The sequence below is a fragment of the Narcine bancroftii genome, chromosome 2 (assembly GCF_036971445.1).
Source record: "Narcine bancroftii isolate sNarBan1 chromosome 2, sNarBan1.hap1, whole genome shotgun sequence".
Classification (NCBI taxonomy): Eukaryota; Metazoa; Chordata; class Chondrichthyes; order Torpediniformes; family Narcinidae; genus Narcine; species Narcine bancroftii.
In genome coordinates, this window is record NC_091470.1 from 291681985 (window position 1) to 291706232 (window position 24248).

Below are 24248 nucleotides of genomic sequence, written 5' to 3' on the forward strand. Positions count from 1 at the left end.
GATCCTGTGCTTTGGCTCAGCCATGGAGAACTGTGGCGCCACTATCAAGGGGAACTGCTCCAGAATGCGGGAGAATTCATTGTCTGAAAATGTTATAGAGTCCAGGTGGGGGGCGGGTAGCTTGGCTTCCCCCAGAGGCAGAGTCTGAAAAGTTCTGGCATGCACCAAGTGCCATCCCTTGAGGTTGACAAGCAAGCAGTGGTCATGAAGGAAGTCGGCCCCCAGGAGTGGTTGGGCCAATATCGCGAGGGTGAAGGTCCACAAAAAGCAGCTGTTGCCAAACCGAAAGGTAAAGGTGAGGGTCTCAAAAGTTCGAATGGAGGAGCTGTTAGCTGCTCTCAGTGCTGGACCCTGCTTGCTGTTGCATGTATCAAGGCCTGTGGGGGGGTAGGCCACTCATCTCAGCTCCAGTGTCAACCAGGAAACGCCTGCCTGACAAGGAGTCCCAGATCTAGAGGAGGCTATCACATGGACCAACTACTGCAGCCATCAACAACGGTTAGCCAGGGCATTTCCCAGGAACCCACAGGGTGGATGGCATCAACTGGCCTCCACACCCCATCGCTGATGATAGTAGCGTAGCTGTCCTGGGGTATTAACTTGCCTCTCTGCTACTCCTGAGTTCTGGTGGCTGCTTGTGGGGCTTGCTGATGTGCTCTATGACAGTGCCGGTCTCCTTCTTTGCTCTCCAGAGCTGCCCAGGCTGCAACTCTCCAAGGGTCGCTGAAGTCCTCATCCATGAGCAAGAGTCGGATATCTTCGGGCAGCTGCTCCAGAAAGATCTGCTCAAAGAGCAGGCAAGGTTTGTGGCCCTCAGTTAAAGTGAGAATCTCACTCATTAGGGCAGACAGGCCCCTGTGCCCCCAGTCCATCCATTTTCAGCAATCAGACGGTCCACTCACGTCGGGAGAGCCCGAAAGTGCAAGTTAACAGCTCTGAAGTCTGTGTATTTCCCTTGCTCTGGAGGTTGCTGTAGGAAATCTACAACCCTTGCTGTGTCCTGACAGACTGCTCATGACATATAAGTAGTGGGTGTCGTTGGCGGCAATATGTCGAAGCTGGAACTGAGCCTTGGTCTCCTTGAACCACACGTGTGGCTGAAGCATCCAAAACATTGGGAGCCTGAGAGAGACCACGTGGTTCCGCTTGAACTGTCTTCTTCGGGGTCTAACTGCTGGTTGGGCCTGTTAGGGTCACCAATGTAGCGCTCATGCTACACGTGCGTGAAGAAGAGCGACATGCACATCAAGGCCTTGGAAAACGAGATTGGTTTATTGCTCTGGCCGTCACAATTATATAGGCCCCAGAGGCAGATGTCAGGCCCTCGTGTCATCAGAGATCTGGCCTGGGATGACCAGTGTTCCCCATCTGCCCACTGTACAGGAGGTCACTGCGACAACAGCCGGTGTCACCCCCCCCCCCCCCCCCAGTTCCACAGTCGCCGTGTTCATCGGCCATTTTGTGGGCCGGTCCGCGTCTCTGTGCACTGGCCAGTACAGAATCACATTACTCCCTGTCATTTCTTCCACGGAACCCTTATTTCTTTCTATGGAACTCCAGGGTTCCACGGGAATCCAGTTTGGGGAACCTTGGACTAGAGGTTAGTGCCACATTGTTACAGTGCCAGTGACCATGGTTCAAATTCATTAGTCTGTAATGAGTTTGAACATTCTTCATGTCTGCATTGGTTTCCTCCAGGGGCTCCGGTTTCCCCTCACTATTCAAAATGTATCGGGGTTGTAGGTTAATTGGGGCAGCATAGGGCTCATAGGGCAAATAGGACTGAACAATGCTGCACGTTTAAATTTAAATTTGCACCACTGCCTAAGCTTCCTGTAGTTTTTTTTTCCTTATAGAGGTTTATAAGATCAGGAGTGGAATAGATAGGGTGGATAGTCTTTTCCTCAGGGTGCAAACTCGAGGGAATACATTTAGGGTGAAGAGGGAAAGATTTAAAAGGGATCAAAAGGACATTTTAAACATTTTACTCAGAGCTGCTAGAGGAAGTGGAAGAGGTTGGTCCAATTATGACACTTAAAATACATTTGGAGAAGTACAAGTAAAAACAAAAATGCTGAAGAACTTAGCAGATCTCACAGAGTTCATAGGAGATAAACATATATAACCAATGCTTCCAACGTGAGCCCTTTAAGGTATTCTTCTTCAAAGCAGGCACACACCTGATTAAAATGACTGAGGCAGAAGGGAAGATAGGGCAGGGAGAGTAGCATAGGCCAACAGACAAAAGGTGTTAATTGCACATGGAAAGGACAGGAGAGGAAAAGTGAGATTTGATCAGGGGAGGAGGGGGGGTGTCATTCTGTGAATTCAGGGTTGGAGGAAAGAAGGCAGAGGGAAAGGGAAAGAGACAGAGCCAGAGGAAAGGAGAAATCAGGAGAGGGGAAGGGGAGTGATGTGGGAGAGTGGGGGGCTAACAAAATCTGGAGATGTCAATGGCAATGCTATTTGGTGGGAGGGTGCCAGACTGAACATGTGTTGTTTCTCCAATTTGCAGGTGATTTCACTCTGGTAGAGAATGAACAGACATGTGAGAATCAGAATTTATCGTCAAACAGGTTATGAAATTTGTCACTTTGCAGCAGCATTATCAGGTGCAAATATTGCAACAAATTACATTTTAAAATAAATAAACGAATGCAAAAGAGAAAGTGAAATAGTGTCTGTGGTTCATTGCCCAATCAGAAATCTGATGGCAGAGGGGAAGAAGCTGTTTTTGTGTCACTGGACGCTCATCTTCAGGCTCCAACTCTTCCTTCCTGATGGTAACAGTGTGAGGGCCTGGGTGGTGAGAGTCCTTGAGGATAAAGGCTGATTTCTTAAGACACCACCTCTTGGAGATGTCCTCAATGGAGTGAAGTCCGATGCCCATGATGGTTATGACCACGTTTACAACTCTCTGTGGTCTTTTCCCATCCTATGCATTAGCTCCACCATACTAGATAGTGATGCAAACTGCTCTGCATGGTACACCTGTAGAAATTTGCAGGTCTTTGGTGACATACCAAATCTCCTCAAACTTCTACAAAGTATAGCTGCTGGCAAGCCTTCTTTGTGATTGCATCGACACCAAGGCCCCAGGACAGATCTTCATCATGGGAATGGGGTGGGGAATTGAAATGGATTACCATTGGGAGATCCCCTCTACTACAGCAGGCAGAGCCAAGGTCCTGAACAAAGCAACCTCCCAGTCTGCATCCAATCTCTCCAATAGATAGGAGACCACAATGGGAGCAAAACAGGATCCAGACCTTGAACCTCACTGTGAATTTATTGGGCAGATATCTTGTGAAGACTCTAACATAAATGATTTAAATGACAAAAGACCTTAGTAATTTCAGTCCAGGCAGAAACTTTTGCCAAAGGGAGAAACAGGTTTCTTGTAAGCCTCTCACAAAACATTGTTGCAACATATGCAGTATTTTACATTCTCCCTCAATGTTAATGCCTCCCTCTTCTATGAATTCTGTCTTCATCCCCTATGACTGGTCATCATTCTATAGGCATAAAAATTCATGGAGATTAGATTAGACAAACATAGTTCTAGACAGATATAAAACAATAAATAGGGACCACATTTTGTTTTGTATTCCCATATATTTTTCCTGCTACATTCTTAGGTGTGCAAAAACATGATAATGCTGGAACATGTCAGAAATTAAAACACCCTTCAATCGTGTTATGACCACATTATGATAAAAAATGTTCTCAAAAGTAAATCTATTTCCAAAAGTCTTGGCTTACTCTTAATTTTAAAAAAATGAATGATTAAATAAACTAAAAATGAAAAACTCATGACATTGTAATTTAATTTTAATTGCAGGAATGCATGCTTCCTGGTCAAATACTAAGGAGGGATTTTAAAAAATCTGATCTACCATGAAAGAGCTACATCAAATAGAATTTAAATAATTTACTGATAGGTAATTACTATATATGGTAGTCAAGTAAATCCAATTTAAAATAAGTAATTCCAATTCAAGTTGAAAGGCCATGTGATTTTTAGCAAAAACACAAAACAAAAATGTTAACCCATTGAAACCTACAACCAGGATACATTTTCAGCTGTAATAATGGCAGAAGTATCAGCCATCTGCCATTTGTGACTAACTATTTTTTGCATTTTCAAAGGAATGATTAGAACCATAGATTACAGCAAAGAAACAGGGCCTTTGCCCTTCTAGACTGTGCCAAACTATTTTTCTGCCTAGTCCCACTGACCTGCACCCAGTCCACACCCCATCCCATTCATGTACCTGCCCAAATTATTCTTAAATGTTAAAATTAAGCCCTCATTCACCACTTCAGCTGGCAGCTTGTTCTACACTCCCATGACTCCCTGTGTGAAGAAATTCCCCCTAAATATTTCCCCTTTCATCGCAACATGTCTTCTGGCTTGTATCTCACCTACCCTCAGTGGAGAAAATCTACATACATTTATTTTGTCTATACCCCTCATGATTTTAAATACCTCTATCAAATCTTCCAGCTTTCTTCTAAAATCCAGGGGAAAAAGACCTAACCTTTTTAACCTTTCCCTGTAACTCAATTTCTGAAGACTGGACAACATCTGAGTAAATCTCTGCACTTTTTATATCTTATTGATATATTTCCTGTGACCAAAACTGCACCCAAGACTCCAAATTTGGCCTCATCCATGTCTTATACAACTTTACCCATAACATCCAAACTTCTATACTCAATACTTTGATTTATGAAGGCCAATATGCCAAAAGCTCTCTTTACAACCCTATCTACCTGTGACACCACTTTCAGGGAGTTATGTATCTGTATTCTCAGATCCTTCTGTTCTATTGCATTCCTCAGTGCCTTATAATTTTCTTATTTTGTCCTTACAATGTGCAACACCTCACACTTGACTGCATTAAATGCCATCTGCCATTTCAGCCCATTTTTCCACCTGGTCTCTGGAACCTTTGAAAGCCTTCCTTGCTGTCCACAATGCCTCCAATCTTTGTGTCATTTACAAACATCCAATTCACCATATTATCATCCAAATTATTGATATAGATGACAAACAACAATGGTCCCAGTACTGAACTTTGAGGCACACCACTATTCACAGGGCTCCAGTCTGAGAAACAATCATCCACCACCACTCTCTGGCTTCTCCCACAAAGCCAATGTCAAATCCAGCTTACTACCTCATCAAGAATACCGAGCCCCTGAACCTTCCTAACCTCTCATGTGGGAACTTGTCAAAGGCCTTACTAAAGTCCATGTAAGCAAAATCCACAGCCTTTCCTTCATCAACTTTCCTGGTAACCTCCTTGAAAAAACACTATAAAATTGGTTAAAGATGACTTACCATGTACAAAATCCATGTTGACTATCCCTAATCAGTCCTTTGCTATCCAAGTACTTGTTTCTCCTATCATTTAAAACGCCTTCCAATAATTTACCTACTACTGATGTCAGGCTCACCAGCCAATAATTTCCAGGTTGCTTTCAGAGTTTAAAAAAAATTAAATGTAAATAATTTTAAAACTGCTGGTAGTGATATCCTCCTTCACCATGAGGTATTCCCTTGTAATCTATGCATGTACAATCTCTAAAGAGTGATTAACTCATGCATTTTTTTTCCTGAAGGATTTGATATTTTTATATTAGGTATTCGTAATGATAATATAACTTGCAAGTCCTGCTTTTAACTTCCTGATTTTCTGACTGAAATTTCCTCAGTCTGAATGGCAAATTTGACCGATTGTTGCCAAACTTGCAGCTGGACATGACAAAGAGCACAAAATTCGACTTCAGAAGAGAGTAATTTCAGAATAGAGGAAATCCAAGGTCTATTAAATCTTGGTGGTCTTCTCTCTTCAAAGTCAAAAGGTATTGAGAGCATTTCATTGCACACTATTTACACATGTATAAGACTTGAAGAGACTGCCCTTGAGATAGCGTGCACATTTTTGATCACCCAGCTATTAAGGATATCATTAATATGGAAAGGGTGGAGAAAAGATTCACCAGAATGTTATTGGACGGGTGGGCTTGAATTAGGAGACTTTTCTAAGCAGGACTTTTTTCTCCCTGGATGTAGGAGACATTATAGATGTTTAAAAAAACAGTTAAGGTAGTTATAGCCTTTGCCCAGGGCATGGGAATACAAGTCCAGAGGGCATGGGAATACAAGTCCAGAGGGCATGGGAATACAAGTCCAGAGGGCATGGGAATACAAGTCCAGAGGGCATGGGAATACAAGTCCAGAGGGCAAGGGAATACAAGTCCAGAGGGCATGGGAATACAAGTCCAGAGGGCATGGGAATACAAGTCCAGAGGGCATGGGAATACAAGTCCAGAGGGCATGGGAATACAAGTCCAGAGGGCATGGGAATACAAGTCCAGAGGGCATGGATTTAAAAGGGACTGGAGGGACACTTTTTTCACACTGAGCGATGGGTGTATGGAGTGAGCTGCCAGAGGAAATGGTAGAAGCAGGAACAATTCTATTGTTCAAAAAAGTTTGCCAACAACATGGATAGGAAAAATTTGGAGGGATATTGGCTGAACTCCGATAAATGAGGTTAGCTTGAATGGTCAAGTTGGGCCAAAGGGCCTGTTTCAGAGCTCAAGAACACTATGATCCTAGTATCATTTTTTAAAAATGTTTAAACAGTTTATGGTTATTTTGTCTTTGATACATGGGAAACAGACAAAATCCAGTGACCTTTAATTATTAGTCATGCCAACTCACCCCCTTAGAGAATAGAACAACACAAGAGTAGGTCCTTCAGGCCATGTACCTATGCTGAACATGTCTAAATCAATTCAAAATCTTAAATATCACGGTAACCCCAGTATTACAGGATGCCCAATTCCAGAGATTTATAAGCCCTCCCCCCTTCGTCCCACCCCTCATGAGAGATGATATTCCTACTAATCCCAGTTGTGTACATCCCTTTAAAACATTTTTAGGAGAGAAGTGATTTTAAAAAGTTTGAACTATTAAAATGATTTGCATTACTTAATATCTCATGAATAATATTCCACAAATTTTCAGTGCTTTAAAATTTGATGAGATGTGATGAAGATTCAGAGCTCCAAGTGAAAAACTTAAGTGAATAAGTTCTTTAAAAAAATTGTCATATTTAATGGTTATCCAATGGATCCAGAGCTTCAACCTCACTGTGAACTTGTCGAACAGATCTCTTTGGCAGGCTCTAACATGAAGCTTGTGGGTGAGCATAGCAACTTTGGCGATGGGGGTGGGGGGGGGTGCAACAGACTGTGGGGGCTAGGAGCAAGGCATTTGCTTAAAGTGACCAAAATCAAAATGACTCCGAAATCCGGAAGATTCCGAAAAACGGCATGTGTCTGGCCCCGATGATCCCAGATAAAAGATTAAGTAGCTGTATTTATTTTTTTACTGTATTTGCAGTTTGTTTATATTTCTTTTTTTTTTAATGCATATCTTTTCTTAAATACAGTTTTTAGCCCTACTGATAAGTTTGAATTCTGCCTGGCTTGCAGGAAATATAATTTCAGGGTTGTATGTACTCTGACAATAAATCTGAACTTAGAATAGCACAGAGAACTAAAACTGATATTAAGAACTCGACTGAAAACATTGAATATCCATTGCCTCCATAAATGGTGCTTGATCCGCTAAATCCCTCCAGCAGCCTGTTTTTGTTTTGCTCTTATAAAGAATCTCCTGCTATTTTTAAATTTTTGACTTTCAAAAAATATATTTAAAAACAATTGCCATTGACAGTAGTAAACTGTCAGAAAAAGTGGGGCCTCCAGTTACAATGCTCGAGAACAGTTTCCACTCTCCACCTGATTTGCTTCTCAGGCAGACTCTCTGGTGCAGAAAATCAGCTTATCTGGCTCTTTACATCCCAATCAGATTTCTCCACGTGGACAAACAGCACAGAGAGCAAGTTTGGGCAATCTCACATCCAAACATTCTACAAAGGAGAAAATGAAGGAAGCTGAAAAGGGAAAGGAACAAAAAGGATAGTCTGCAGTTAGTTAAGTCAGGATGTGTAAAAGTACTCATACCCAATAAAATGATTACTTTGGAGTGTGGAGTTTTCCAAAATTGAATTGAGATGTAATTTAAAAGACATTACCATAGCTGGTTAGACTGCACTGACGCCTCTAAAGGCAGAGTGCAAAGTGGCTGCTGTTATGCCAACGGACCAAATATATCATTTGGAAATTATCCATTTGCTCTTTACTGCCCTGAATTGTTCTGTTCAGTCTCTTTCTCCCCAGCTGAGAGAAAAACTGGAAAGCATAAATTTAAGGGTAAATGACTTTTGACTTTTTCTCAAAATAGAGGATGGTGAGTATATGGAATGAACAGTCAAAGTGGTGGAGGCAAGTTAAATTTTAACATTTAAAAGAAATTTAGACAGTGTAGTGTGGGTGGAGGGTCATGTGGCCTCTCCATCTGGAACCTGGTGGAAATATGGATTGTGGAGGGTCTCCATCTGGAATCTACTCAGAAGTCGCATCACCCGCAATCAAGGTTGGACTCTGCCCACCTAACAGAGCTGGCCCTGTTATAGCCTTTGCCCAGGGCATGGGAATACAAGTCCAGAGTGCATGGGAATACGCTCTGGACTTATATTCCCATGCCCTGGGCAAAGGCTATAACAGGGCACTTAACATTGGCCCCTTTAATCACCTAATGATTACCTGGGCTAGACCCTCTAGCTTATAAAGCCCAGCACATGCAGAAGCTCGGTCTCTTCTGCTCTTCGGCCCTGAGATGAACGTGTAGATAACACTGGAGGAGTAACTGGTAAAGTATACACTACACAGGGATCGGGGCTGTTGTATACTGTTGTAGTTGTAGATAGCATCTGAGCCATGCCCAAGTTAGAAAATGAACAGCGTATTGTAGTCCTTAGCTGTGATAAGTCTGTATAAACAGTTAGTAGTATTAAGTCTGATGTGACTGGGTTGTACTGTGCTTGTAAAAGCGTAAGCAGTTACTGGTATTAGTGTTAAGTCCAATGTGATTGGCTGCACTGTATTGCACGATTGAGAATACTTTATCCCTGTTGCAAGCCCCTTACATGTTTCAATAAAGATTATTTCCTCATTCAGCCTGTGTCCAAATCCCCTATTCTTTGAACTCGCCGAACTTTTCCCTTCGACATAGGAAAGGTTTGACAGACTAAACACAGGCCAATGGGATTAATTTGGGTAATAGCTTGGTCAGTGTGAACAAGTTGAGTAGAAGGGCCTATTTCCTTGCTGCAAAACTCTGACAATAAATCAAACATGTTCATCAGAATTTTGAGGATATTTTAGATAAATCTTACCTCTATCACTTTGTCAAATAACTCAATTCAAACAATGACAGGTTAGTGAGGAGTCAGACCTGACACTTAAAAAAAAACACATAAAAAGTTGAATTCAAATTCCAGATATTAAAGCCTGTCTGATATAGTTCAGATTTCAGATTTATTGTCATACTGACATCACATATAACCCTGACATTTTTTTTTCCTGAGGGTGAAGCAGAATTACCACTAATTGATAGTGCAATACAAAAAACTGCACACAGCATGCATGTTATCGATAAACAGATAACAAATGTAAATAAACTGACCATGCAATACAGAAAGAATAAAAAAATAAAATCAATAAAGTGGACAAGTAAGAGTCCTTAAATTTGTCATTCAGGAGTCTAATAGTGGAAGGGTAGCAGCTGTTCCTGAACCTGGTGGTGTGAGTCTTGTAGCACCTATACCTCTTTCCTGATGGCAGCAGTAAGAACAGAGCATGTGCTGGGTGGTGTGGGTTTTTGATGATTGCTCCTGCTCTCCAACAGCCATGTTCCCTGTAGGTTAATCAGTGGTGGGGAGGTTTTGCCTGTGATGTCCTGGGCTGTGTCCACTACCTTTTGGAGGGCTTTACGCTCATGGGTATTGGTGTCCCCATACCAGTCCGTGATGCAGCTGGTCAGCACACTTTCCACCACATATCTGTAGAAATTCTTGTAATACGAATCCTGGGAACACAATTTTATGCACTTGGCATTAATGCTGTCAAATCCTCTGAACACCTGTCTGCAGCAGGCCTCAGAAACTGCAACTAACTCCAATTTGTTCGAATTATAACACAGGTGCTGGATACCAGGGGTGGGGGCAAACTACACATACAAATCGCAAGTAATTTCTCTCTCTTTTAAAATAAACATATTTTGTATCTGGAAACTTCCAATCCACCCCAGGGTGCCATTTTAGCCTTTTGCCAGCCATTCCAACAAGAACACGTAAAAAAGAGAAAAACATTATTTTACTTGGCTGAAGATGCCAAGACCAAGCACGTTGCCAAGAAGTTAGGGTAATGGATGTGCCAATAAACAAAATCGGACTAAGGTCCATATCATCTAATATCATGGAATAATGAATACCCTGTATAAATAACATTAAAACTAGGATAGTAAGTGGAATAACTTGGGCAAATCAAATGTTTTATCAATAACCCAAGTAAAGTTATTCAACTGACTAATCTTTAGATTTCTACATAAGAGCATTGAATTTGCCCTTCATGTGTGATTTCTGAAAAAGGCAAAATATATGTAGAATTAAGTAACAGATCAGCAGTTCTTGTGCCAAGTGCTCTCTGTATTTTGCAATTGTGAAAAACTTGAAATAAAGTATTCACAAAATCCAATTTAATTTAGCCTGTCAAATCACGTGATTCATATTACAGACAAAGAGAATATTACTGACATATGGAAAGGCAACAGGAAGCAAAAAATTGCAGATGCTGGAAATATGAAAAAAAATGAAAATGCTCCAAATACTCAGTAGGTCCAATACATCTGTTGAAAGAGAAACATGGTGAATATATTATTCATCTCTGAATTTTTAAGAAGCCTAAAATTTCTAGGCTTAACACAAATGTAAATCTCCAGAACCAGATACTCAGAATTAGGTCTTACTGTGTTGCACTCTATCCATAAATTTTCACAATTCAGTAAATTAATTCATTTCCCTTAAGAAATAACATTGCTTTCAAAGTAGCTTCTCCCTGGACTTTTACTCACTTTTCTGAACTCACCTGCCTCCAGAGGACATTTTCCACCAAGAAAATCATCCTCCTTTAAGTCACAATTACAATTGTGCCCCAATTTTATTACCCTCCATATGGAGATGAGCTCAAATCTTTTTCTCTATAAAGTGCCTTTAAAACTTTGGAGGTAATTTCTTCACTTTGTGAATATTTAAAGTAGTATGATCGATATGGAGGTGAATTGCTGCTTTACTAGGAAAGACCTCTAGTTCCATGGGAAACTGCCTCAAGACAGGAAGTGGTAGGCAGCAATGGAACAGAGCTTTTAGATGGAATATAGACAAGCTTGAAAAGAGTTCCAAATTAAAAGCTACATTTCAAATGTTTTAATAAAAATGTAAATTACAAATGTTCTTACTGAAAATATGGATATGGGAGTCTTTAATTTTCCAGCAGTGACTCGATTCTTTACAATTTATTTGCTGGTGACCGTGTTTAGTGGAAGGGGTTAGATTAGTATGTTTTTTTCTTTTGTTCTTTTTTTTGTTTTGTTTATAACTAGAAGAGATTGATTTATTTAGATAATCAGAAATTATATCTCAATATTAGAATGTGCGGTGAAATTCTCATAATACTTCATTTTTTTGAGAATCATAAGATAATTGATATGTGACTCATTCTGTATTATATTATACAAAAGCTATATAATTAATATCTAAACAATATATAGAAGAACTATTTCTCTATCAAATTAACAAAAATGTTTTACAAAGAATTTTCTAGCAGTGGACAATTCAATGACTCAAATAATCTTAAGTTGAACTTGCATAATTAATGCATGATTGAAATTTCTTTTATAAATTTCTATTATAAATTTCTATTATAAGAGGATTTTCAATTTCTCTGTGCTTTTCACTTAAAGCATTGTATTTTACTTCCTAAAACTTTGGGGAAGAGTGAACATTTTACACTTTTTGGCAAGGAAATCTATTTGTGCAAACTTCTCAATAGTTTAAAACTTTCCTTGAACTACCTGCAATGCAAATGCAGCCAGTTCAATGAGACCAACTCACAGTGAATGATCCAGTAATACATTTCTCCAGTCACCTCAACTGCTGTCAAAATATCTAACACCAATAATCCAACCCAATCATTACCCACAATGGTCCTATGGTTGTGGCTGCAGCATTTCCCAAGTGATGCATATTGGCCATTCTGCCAAACTCCTTACTGTGTTTGAGAAGCTGACCCGCTGGCTTATTAATAATCAGTACAAAAGGTTGAGGCAGGTGATGCGATATCATAATGCTTTTTGCTTTATAGGTGACAAATGGAAATCCTTGATGAACAAAATTGGTCGGAGTTATACTGAGATGGTAATGACAAATACAATAAATGTAACATACAGATTATTTAAATATAATTTTCTACATCAATTATATCTTACATCACAGAAATAAAATAGATTGAAGTCAGATTTATCAGATCAATGTTTTATATGTGGCCAAGAGATAGGTACCATTTTACATTCCACTTGGTCCTGCCCTAAATTTAGATACATTTGGGAACATTTTTTTTTTAAGAACAGGTTACAGGAATTAAATTTCCACAAAATCCAATGTTGTTTTTATTAAGTAATATTGTAGGGATAAGTCCAAAATTGAAATTAACTACATATCAAAAGGAATTTGTAAAGATTGCATTATCAATGGCAAGAAAATGATTAGCAGTAACGTGAAAATCAGACTCTCTTCTATGCTTGGAGCAATGAAATGCAGAAAGGCATAGTTGCATTCCCCTCGAGAAGGTTACTTACAATTTAAGAAAAAAAGATGTAATTTGGAAAGTTTGGTGCCCATGTTTACAAATTGCAGGAATTAATTTATAGATATTTTCCCTAAACTTTGAAAGTTGTTAAACTCCTTGCAAGAATTAAAAAGTGTGAATGGTTAGAACCATGTGGTTGGCGGTATCTTCTTGGCAATCAAGTTTCTTTTCTCTAGTTTCTTTTTTTATCTCTTTTCTTGCTTCTTTCGTATTATTTATTTATTTTCTTTACTTGGGGTTTTTTATTGTTCAGGGGCAAGGGTTTGGGGACTTTATACCATCATGTATAATGGAACTAAAAATAATCTTTGACTATTGTATCTTGCTATTATTACATGGATAAAAATTTTAAATAAAATATTCAAAAAAAAAAGAACATTTGATAGAAGGCAACCATCAATAAATGGGAATTCACAAGAAACTGCTTTACCTAGAAAGTAACATGTTTGTGGAAACCTCAGGAACTAGTTGCTGAGGCAAAATATATAGATAATAACATGGACTATTGCCTGCTGGACTTACAAAGGAAACTGTAGATACTGGGATTGGAAACCAAACACAATGTACCAGAAGAGCTCAGCAGGTCAATCAACATCAGGGAGAAAGAGAATGGTCAATAGAGAATGGCAGTGGATGGCTGCTTCTCAGACTGGAGGCCTGTGACTCAGTGGTGTGCCACAGCTGGGACTATTGTCGTTTGTTGTCTATATCAATGATCTGGATGATAATGTGGTAAATTGGATCAGCAAGTTTGCTGATTACAAAGATAGCAGGTGTTGTGGATATCAAGGAAGATTTTCAAAGCTTGCAGAGGGAGAATGGGCCAAAAAACAGAAGATGGAGATTAATGCAGACAAGAGTGAGGTGATGCATTTTGGAAGGGCACATTAAAATAGGGCATACACAGTAAATGGTAGGGCACTGAGGAGGGCAGAAGAGCAGAGAGATCTGGGAATAGAGATATACTGTGCCCTGAAGGTGGTATCGCAGGTGGACAGGGTTGTAAAGAAAGATTTTGGCACCTTAGAATTTATAAATCAAAATATTGAGTATAGGAGTTGGAACATATGTTAAAGTTGTTTTAAGACTCTGGTGAGGCCAAATTTGGAATATTGTGTGCATTTCTGGTCGCCAAACCTCAGGAAGGACATAAATAAGATGGAAAGAAAGCAGAGAAGATTTACTAGGATGTTGCCAGGTCTTTGGGAGTTGAGTAATAGGGAAAAATTAAAAAGGTTAGGACTATTTCTTGGAGTGAAGAAGAATAAGGGAAATTTGATAGAGGTTTACAAGATTATGAGAGGTTCAGTCAGAATGGATGGGAGTAGGCTTTTTCCACTTAGATTGGAGGAGATGAATACGAGAGGTCAAAGTTTTAAGCTGAAAGGGGAAAGATTTAGGGGGAACATTAGGGGGAACATTAGGGGAAAAGTCTTCACAGAGTAGGGGGAACATTAGGGGAAAAGTCTTCACAGAGTGGTGGGAGTGTGGAATAAGCTGCCATTTGGAGTGGTGAATGCTGGTTTGATTTGGAGTTTTAAGAATAAAATGGATAGATACATGGATGGGAGAGGTCTGGAGGGCTATTGAATGGGAGCAGGTCAATGAGACTAACAAAATATTGGTCAGCACAAACTAGAAGAGCTGAATGTTTCTGTGCTGTAGCATTCCATGGTTCTAACATTTTGAGACAAAACTTAGCTTGCTTGTACATTTTATTTACCATTGCTTAATGGTTAATGCTCACATTAGATGAAGCAAATCTATTTTCCTCACTTGAAAAGCAAATAAAAAAACCTGATTAATTTTATAAAAAAATTACAAATTATAATACTTATAGAAAACATTAATCCAAAGATTCACATCAATATTTTTGGTCTTATCCTAGTTTTATGCCATAGACTTTGTGGCTAAATCAACTTTCTTCTCACTAAAAATTCAAAGTGAAGGGAATTGTGTTTGCAGCGAAATTTTAGATAAATTCATCGCAGTTTCTCTCTAAATCTGCTAGGAGAGAAAACTTAGGAGAAGTTGTACCATCTCTCCCTAGTGAATTCTACAGAATTGGGTACAGCAAAGTTTAACAAAAATACCTTTGAGAAGAAAGCATTTGAAATGATGACATTTACATAAATCAAAGCCATTGATGTGCGTGCAAACCATTTGTGAATATTGTAACTTTCAAAATCTTTCAAAAGCACACAAAGTATAAAGCATCTTGTCCACTGACACCATTATTTAATATTTATCATCTATCTTTTGTATTTATGTCTTTTTAATGTAATGCATACTAATTATGTTTCTTTATGAAGTCTCCTTTCAGCTTCAGCAAAGCATAGATGTTTATGTGCATTGTATAATGTATAAGACAACAAATTCATTAACTAAATAATGCAACCTGACTTGCAACCGTTGTACTTAGTTTTTCAACAGAAAATGCAAGCCGATTGGAAATAAGACTCTAGCTGTTGCCTGACCTACTGAGATTTTCCACATATTTCCAGCTTCTACATTTTTTGTGCTTCTGTTATTTATTCCACCACTTTGTTTTAAAACAGGTAGCATATTACGTCAGTTTAACTGCACCAACATTCATTTGACATTCAAGTTGTACACAAACGGAAGAATTTTCTGATGGCATGAATTAGAGTTGTAAATGAACTTACAATGACGACTGGGTGCAGAAACGAATTCACGAGAACACGTTCACACCGTTCAGGCCGACTTTGCACACGGATGAGGGAGGCTTAGGACAGAGGGAAATGGGCCAAGCCCAGACAAATGGTACTAGCTTAGTTAGTCAATGGTCAGTAAGGACTGAAGACTGTTTCCCTGCTGTTAAACTTTTATGACTTTAGTCATCTCTGCGAAAAGGAACTTTCGAGCTCAGAATTATCGAATCAGCCACCTTTGCACACAGGGAAACAAAAGACCAAAGACTTTGATGCCACGGTCTTGTTTGAGAACGAAGGTGAAAAAGTTTTCATCTACATTTGCCAAAGAACTTACTGTTTGTCCTGTTTCCCACTTCAAGTTCTGGAATCAGCTGTCAATTTCCATCGACGATCGTCCCCAGCGGGCGGAGCGCGTCCCCATTCCGCGCTGGGAGACCCCAGCGGGCGGGGCGCGTCCCCATTCCGCGCTGGGAGACCCCAGCGGGCGGGGCGCGTCCCCATTCCGCGCTGGGAGACCCCAGCGGGCGGGGCGCGTCCCCATTCCGCGCTGGGAGACCCCAGCGGGCGGGGCGCGTCCCCATTCCGCGCTGGGAGACCCCAGCGGGCGGGGCGCGTCCCCATTCCTCGGTGGGAGACCCCAGCGGGCGGGGCGCGTCCCCATACCGCGCTGGGAGACCCCAGCGGGCGGGGCGCGTCCCCATACCGCGCTGGGAGACCCCAGCGGGCGGGGCGCGTCCCCATTCCGCGCTGGGAGACCCCAGCGGGCGGGGCGCGTCCCCATTCCGCGCTGGGAGACCCCAGCGGGCGGGGCGCGTCCCCATTCCGCGCTGGGAGACCCCAGCGGGCGGGGCGCGTCCCCATTCTGCGCTGCACGCCCCTCGGCCGCGCGCGTCCCCATTCTGCGATGGAAGGCCCTCGTACCAATTCCGGGTCTGGAGTGTTCGGGGGACAGTGGGCATTTCAAGTACTTTCTAATGTTAATTTCACTGCGCTTTTAAAACTCTTTATGCTGGCGATTTCTACTGTTCAGTAAATAAATATCAAATTTATGATGTCCGGTAATACCGAACTAAGTTTCTACCTTCTACACTAGAAATCGTCACCGTAATATACACAGAAAGCAGTAGGACAAAGACAGACTTATAATATACCCTCTAATGAGGTGCCGGTGTAACGAGGTCGACAAGTTGTGCACTGAGAATGTTACTGGTCGGGCCTCTGCAAATAACCCAAACTCCTTCATAAATTACTTAAACTTACATTTGAACATTTAACGCCAAGTCCCACAGTTGTCGTGGGCGAGTTGCATCGATAAAGATCCAACGCTCTTTGATCCAGTCCAAAGTCTTCTGCACCCCCAGGTTCTCTGATCTATTTTGCTCTGCTCTTCCCCGAGCTTCTTGCTAAAATCTCTGACGTGGAAGAACCACTGGCTTATTTCCACCGAGTTTCAACAAAGAAGTGTCTTCACAAACTAACCTGACCAGTCAGCAAAGTTGTCACATGTTCTATTTTATGAAGTAGGACCCAAACCGATGAACGTCAGTCGGGTTACAACTTCAAACTGGTATTCCAGTTTCCCATGGCCCTTCAGCGGTGTGCGCTTGAGTGGACTTGCCAGCGAGTGTGCGACCCCTACTGCAACCTTCAGTTCGCTGCATGAACACCAAAATTTAGCACAGAGAAATGCAATTTTCCACAAGAGATGCCATGAACAAAGATTACATTAAGCAGGTGAATATAACAAGTTGCAGCACAATTAAGCTCTTTTGTCCCTTGTGTCTACTCTACCATTCAATTTATTTTTCCTTGGAGCCGTTTCCCATAATCATTCCAGATTTCTTACTTTTCTTTTCCAGAATAAACCATCCCTGGTTCCAGAAACTCCAGCTAGGGGTAACACCATTTCCACAACTTCGTCTATGAATGTCTTCTGTGGTTTTCACCCAGACAAGACCTCAAAAGGTTCTTAAAAGCTCAGAAATGGCATTACAACCAAATCAAACATCTATCTCATTGATATTTCTACCTCTAAATAGTACATCAATTAGTTATTCTTAAATCCAAATTACAATGTTTGCACATCAAAAGCGAGATCAACAAGCCTGAAATGCTTTTTTTGGTTAAATAAAGTACACTATTTGACCTGCTTCTCCAGGATTGTTTTTACTTCGACCACAGTGTCTGCAGACTTACATGTTTTACTTTTGGAAGTACTTCGATATAATCTGAGAACATGAAATCCAAGTTCTTTTGATATGATTTGCTCTTTTCTGCTCATTGACAGGTAAAGGAGCCATCTTCTATGCTGATGAATCTAACACTATTCAAGACCTCCCTTAATCTTTTAATGCATCTGTATTTTTAGACTGCTTGTGCACTATCCAAGATCTAATTTCCTCCAGTCAAATATTAAGAAACAATGAGTTCCATGCATGCCATGATGCTGAACTCTTCTTCTGTTGGCTCTGGCTCAGTGCACACTTCTACGACCAGGATAATCCACACCCCACTACAGACCCCTTCTCCTGCTTTAAACCTTCTTTCTCCTCCTGGAAACCTCATTCTGGTCTTCTGCCTGCTCTGGGCCTCTATATTTCCAACTGCCGGCATGACATCAACTGTCTTGACTTCACCACTCCCTTTACTCATTCCAATCTCACCCCCTCAGAATGCCTGGCCCTCCACTTTCTCCAAACCAATCCCAGTGTGCTGTTATGCTCTGGCACACTGACTTCTCTCTGGCTGAATCCAGACAAAAACTCTCAGTCACCTCCTCTTACTTACCCCTCCAAAAAACCCCACCAAAACTCATCAATCACTGTTGTGCACTATCACTGAACTCATCACTTCATTGTTTCCTAATCCCCCCACTGCCCATTCTTACCATCTACCCAAAATCCACAAACCAATTGTCCCAGCACACTGATTGTATCTGCATGTTTGTGTCCCACTGAACTGGTATCGACTTACCTTGATCCAGTCCCCTCCCCACCTACATCTGGGATATTTCACATGCCTTCCATCACTTCAACAACTTCCATTTCCCTACACTCAACGACCTCATCTTTACCATGGACATGCAATCACTATAAACCTCGAACCCCCATATCAAAGGCCTCAAAACACTTTGTTTCTTTCTTGACAATGGACTCAATCAGTCCCCTTCCATCTCTGCCCTCCTCTGGCTGGTAAAACTTGTCCTCACCCTCAATAATTTGTCCTTTGACTTATCCTACTTTCTCCAAGTCAAAGAGGTAGCCATGGGTACCTGTATGGGCCTCGTTATGCCTCCCTTTTTCTTTCCTACATGGACCAAGGCTAAATAGGCAAGGCCCCTCAACTCTTTCTCCACTACATCACCAACTACTTTGATGCTGCTTCATGCCCATTTTTAGCAAAACTCTCACTTTTCTTGATCTCTCTTTCTCCATCTCAGGAGTCAAACTCTCTACAGACATCCTCTGCAAACCAACAAACTCCCACAGATATCTCAACAATACCTCTTCATTGCATGTCCCCTGTAAAGATTCCCATTCCTTTCTCTCAATTTCTCCATCTCTATTGCATCTTCACCCAGGATGAGAACTTCCATGCCAGATCATTAGAGATGTCCTCCCTCTTCAAACAATATAGTTTCCCCTCTACTATCATGAACTCAGCCCTCACCCGTATATCCTCCACTACCTGCAAATCTGCCCTGGCCGCCTCTGCCTCATGGACAACAAAGACAGGATTCCCCTTGTCCTCACCCTACCACCCCATCAGCCTCAGCATCCATCCAACATATCCTCCTCCACCTACTACGTGATCCCACCACTAGACACATATTCCCCTCTCTTCCACTCTCTGCCTTCCACAGGGATCACTCCCCTCTTCATACCCTCATCCACTTCTCCCTCACCACCAATCATCCCCTTGGCATCCCCTGTGTCTGCAGAAGATGTTCCACTTACACCCACATCTCATTCCTCACCACCATACAGTGACCCAAACAGTGCTTCCAAGTGAAGCAACACTTCACTTCTGAACATGTAGGGATCACCTACTGCATCCGGTGCTCCTGCTGCGGTCTCCTCTACATAGGAGAGACTGGACACAGACTCAGAGATCACTTTGTTTAGTACCTCACCTCTGTCTGCCACAATACCGTGGATCTCCCATTGGCCACTTATTTCACTTCCTCACCCCATTCCGTTGCTGACATGCCTGGCCATGCATGGCCAGATTGAGACCACCTGCAAATTGGAGGAAAAACACCTAATCTTCCATCTGGGTACCCCAAACCATCTTCTCTGGTTTTCATTTCCCTAACACCCCCCACCCGCCCCATCTTCTTCTCGCTGTCTCCTTTCCTCTAGGGTTTTTTCTCTTCTCTTTTTCCTCTATCTCCTTTCACAGAGCCAAATCAATGTTTCACCTTTCCTCTTATAACTGTGACACATTATGTTGTATTTTATATTGTATAAAGATATGTTTTTGGGAGATAAATTGGGGCAAGTTTTTTTTTAGTGTAGGTCACATACAAACACTTCAAAACAGATCTCATTTAAAATACTGGAGCTCTGCTCAAGCCAGACAGGCCTGGGTCTGAGTGCCTTTGCAAAAACTTTGAAGAGTGCCCAAGGGACTTCACTAATGGATTGTTGTTTTGAAAAGCAACAGTTGAAAGAACTCGGAGGATTATGTTCAGAACAGCAGGCTGTCTGAGTGCAGTTTGCTGTTCTAAGAGGGCCATGTAGTTTTGCAAGCAGAGGGAGTCAAACAGGCTTTTCTCCAGGGGAGAGGAAGAGAGAGAGAAAATTGAGTTTTACAGTTCTACAGTTCAGCAGCAGCAGCTGGGACTGGAACATGACAAGCTGGCAAGCTTGTGGAAAATCCCCATTTTGAAGATGGGTTGTGAGTTCTTAATTCAGCCTGGTCAAAGCTCTTGTGGTCCATACAAGAGGAGAGGACTGGCTGCATAATGTTTTACTTGAAATAAGGGAAAGAAAAAGGAACTCTGTGGTGACCTGAAAGAAAGAGGTTATCATCTGGAAAACCCTGATGGGGCAAGTTTCTTCAGCAAGACACTGATGTGGCTGATTAGAAGAAATCAGTTTGTGTCGAGTGAACAACAAATCTCTCTCTCTCTCTGAGAACCAACAAGAACTTTCCGCAATATCCATTTATCTTTCAAGCATTAAAGTCTGGTGAACTTCATAAATGTTAAATTCTGTGCACTGTATAAGAATTGCCTGCAACCAGTGAACTTTGAGGAGTTAGAAGTGAGATTGGACTGTGAACCAAAGAACTTTTCTAAACTTGCACACACACATTACATACACGTGTGCTTAGAATCAGAAGTGGGTTAAGTTAGGTTAAGTAAGTTAATAGTAATAAGTTAGAGTTTGATCCTGGTTTCATGGGTGGTGCGGAATAATAATCTTGCACTCAATGTCATCAAGAACAAGGAGCTTATTACTGATTTTAGAAAGGAGAGGTAAAAGGTCCACATTTGATGAAATAAAGGAGAAACCATATTTCAGTAGATCTCTGTGGAGCAAGCACATCAAGGCTACTTTGAAGAAGGCAGATCAAAGCTTCTACTTCCTAAGGAAATGGAGGAGATTTGGCATGTCTTCAAATATTCTATCAAAAGCCCCTTTCACACTTGCACCCCACTAAATTAGTTGTACAGTGTCCTGGGATAGGAATGGAAGTTTGACTTTTAACATTTGACCACTCCTAACTGGGACACTGAATGCTTTCACACTTGCAAGGAGCCATCCCTGGAGTTAAGACTGTTCTACCTTCTACTGGTGATGTTATGATGCATCGAGCAATGATGCATCTGCCCTAAATCCTGATCAACGTATTATGATCTTATATTTGAACAAAATTAATCATGCCTAATTATAACATAATTAAACTTTATGCATAGCACAGTATGAGCCCTTTAGCCCCTGTTGCTTTTGTGCCGACCTATATAAAACTTTATGGGATCATGGGAAAGTGCTATTAATAAATAGCAATAGTGGACAATTTTTAAGCAGGGTGGTAAAGTTGGTAGCGCTTTAATGTAAAATTTATACAGCATGGGAAGGTTTGTAGCGCTATAGCGCACAATTTATATAGCATGGAAAGTTGGTAGCACTATCGCATACAATTTATAAATACCGTGAGAAAAGGCGATGGCAGACCTGCCCTCCCAGAATTCCGTGCAGCAGAGAAAGGGCTGTATGCCTGGCTGCATGCACGGAGCATTCATGGAGGGTTTTTTTTCTGTTGCATGGCATTCTGGGAAGTCAAGTCCACTATTGCTTTTTCCACAGTCTTTATAAATTGTGCGCTATAGCGCTACCAACTTTCCCATGCTATTTAAAAATTGTCTGGTATTGCTATTTATTTCCTCTCTCTCTCTCCTGCTGCATCTTTCCCACGGCAAAGTTTATACCTTCATTTTAATCTTTTTTTCCTTCATGTTCCTGCACTCATGCAAAAACTTCGGTCATTTCAATCCCACAAAGCAGTTGCCCATTTCACACTTGCTTGATTGCAATGACAGCATCTACAGATGCTGGTGATTGTACTAGTGGTCGAGGCAGTCTAACCCCAGCGTGAGATGATGTCATCTGATGGCGGAATTAAGCTGATTTTGTTTTCATACTAGACACTTTAAAGGCTGATTGGCTGTTAATTCCTGGGATCACTTGCAAGGGTGAAAGGGGCTTATGCGAGGTGCCCTTAACCCTGGTGATAACCACTTTTTCCTACCACCTTCAGGCAGATGGAACAGAAGATTGAAATCGAGCACCTTTAAATTTAAGAATAATTCCTTTCCAACAGCTATCAGGCTCTTGAACCTTCACTTGTTACATTAATCATTGGACTGCTCTGACACTACAGAAGGATTGTCTGCACTATTGCTCCGTCACTTTTTGCACCAGGATAACTGCAAATATTTATTATCTCTTTTTAATCAATTGTCCATTATTGTTGTTGTTTTTATAGTTTTGCTGACAAAGTTCCTGTTCAGTTGCAGCAAGTAAGAATATTGGTGTATATGCAAAACATATTTGACAATCAGCTTTCTACAGATTACACCCAGCAAGTTCTTAAGCCAAAGAAGAAATCAGGGCTAAATGTATTTCTGTGGATTTAAGGCAAGTGTGTGTGGAGCATTTGGAAGAGAACAAAAAAAAAATCATTAAGTTTAGATAGTCAAAAGAATGATAGCTATTTTCATTTATTTGGAAAGCGAAGAGTATCAGTGATTGTGGGTAAAACAGTAACAGATCTTCAAAGAGCAGCTAATTCTGGTATAAACCCAAGGATAAAAGGAATTACATCAAAAGCCAGATGTCTATAAGACTAAATATAGAGAGTAAAGTGAAACATATAAAAAGGAGAGTTGATTTTATTGAGCTGTGCAGATGGACCCAACATAAAGAAAAACCCAAATCCACCCTTCTCTCATTCAAAACGAATAGCCTAACGTCTTTAGGCATTGAAATCCATATAATTTTAGTCTATCAACATCTTTTGGTAATGTTTTCACCTCCATGATTTACTATGCCAGTTGACCTTGAACACTGTCCATATGGAGTTTGCATATTCTCCCTGTGATTATGTGTTTCCCCCATGTGGTTCAGTTTCCTCTCACATTACAAAGGCAGTACTTTTACTGTACTTTCACTGGTTAAAAGCAAAAGAATCAAAGGGGAATTGATGGACATGTGAGATTGAATAATTTACAGGATTACAGGGAAAGAGAAGGTGAATGAGACTGATGGGAATTCTCCCAGAAGCCCAAATGGACTAATTGGGCAGAATAGCTTTTATCTGTTGTGTTAAAAAATTCAAGAACATTTCTTCTGCAGATTTCACAATTATAAAGCATGAAGAGAATAAATAAAAGTCAAAAGTGGGAAATTCTCCCCATAAGCACCTCCAGACCCCAATCAGTGAGGATCAATAAGAACATCTCCTCCACAATCTCCATCAGTACCAGAGCACCACGGGGCTGTGTTCTTAATTCCCTGCTCTACTCGCTTTACACCCACGAATGTGTGCTGGGTATGACAACACCACCACTTAGAAATTTGCTGATGATCTCACGGTAGTGGGTTGTATAAAAAAGGCAATGAGTCAACATACAGGATGGAGATTGAAAACTTGGCTGAATGATGCACCAACAACAACCTCACACTTAATGTCACCAAAACTAAGGAGCTGATTGTGAACTTTAGGAAGGGATAACCAGAGATATAAAATCCAGTGATCATTGGGGGATCAGAGGTGGAGAGAGGGAGAAAAGTTAAATTCCTGGGAGTAACTATGTTAGAGAACTTTTCCTAGACCCAAAACACTAATGGGATTAAGAAGAAAGCACATCAGTGCCTCTACTTCCTCAGGAGTTTGTGGAGATTCAGATACCTTGGCAAACTTCCTCCAATACAGTAGGTAGTGGAAAGTGTGCTGACCAGCTGCATCATGGCTTGGCATACTTCGGAGCAGAAAGTCCTGCAAAATGTAGTGGACACAACCCAGTACATCACAGGCAAAACTTTCCCCACCATCAAGAAAATCTACATAGAACGCTGCCATCGGAAAGCAGCAACAATCATCAAGGATCCACAACACCCAGGATGTGCTCCATGTTCATTGCTGCCATCAGGAAAGAGATTATGTGCCACAAGACTTGTACTGTAGTGTCAGCTACACTACTACTGAAAGAACACA

General features: G+C 41.1%; 1 protein-coding gene across 10 annotated transcripts in view; it reads right to left on the reverse strand.

The window, feature by feature from the left end:
• Window positions 1-24248, reverse strand: part of sgk3 (serum/glucocorticoid regulated kinase family member 3) — a 107768-nt gene that overhangs the window by 66003 nt on the left and 17517 nt on the right. For 6 of the 10 annotated variants that reach the window (XM_069921349.1, XM_069921341.1, XM_069921342.1 and 3 more), the window contains exon 1: window positions 16785-17119. The exons of 2 other annotated variants lie outside the window; for them this stretch is intronic. The gene's annotated coding sequence lies outside the window, so the exon portion shown is untranslated. Of the gene's footprint in view, window positions 1-15858; window positions 16028-16784; window positions 17121-24248 lie in introns of those variants that run through there. 2 more of the 10 variants (XM_069921351.1, XM_069921348.1) reach the window with 2 other exon arrangements.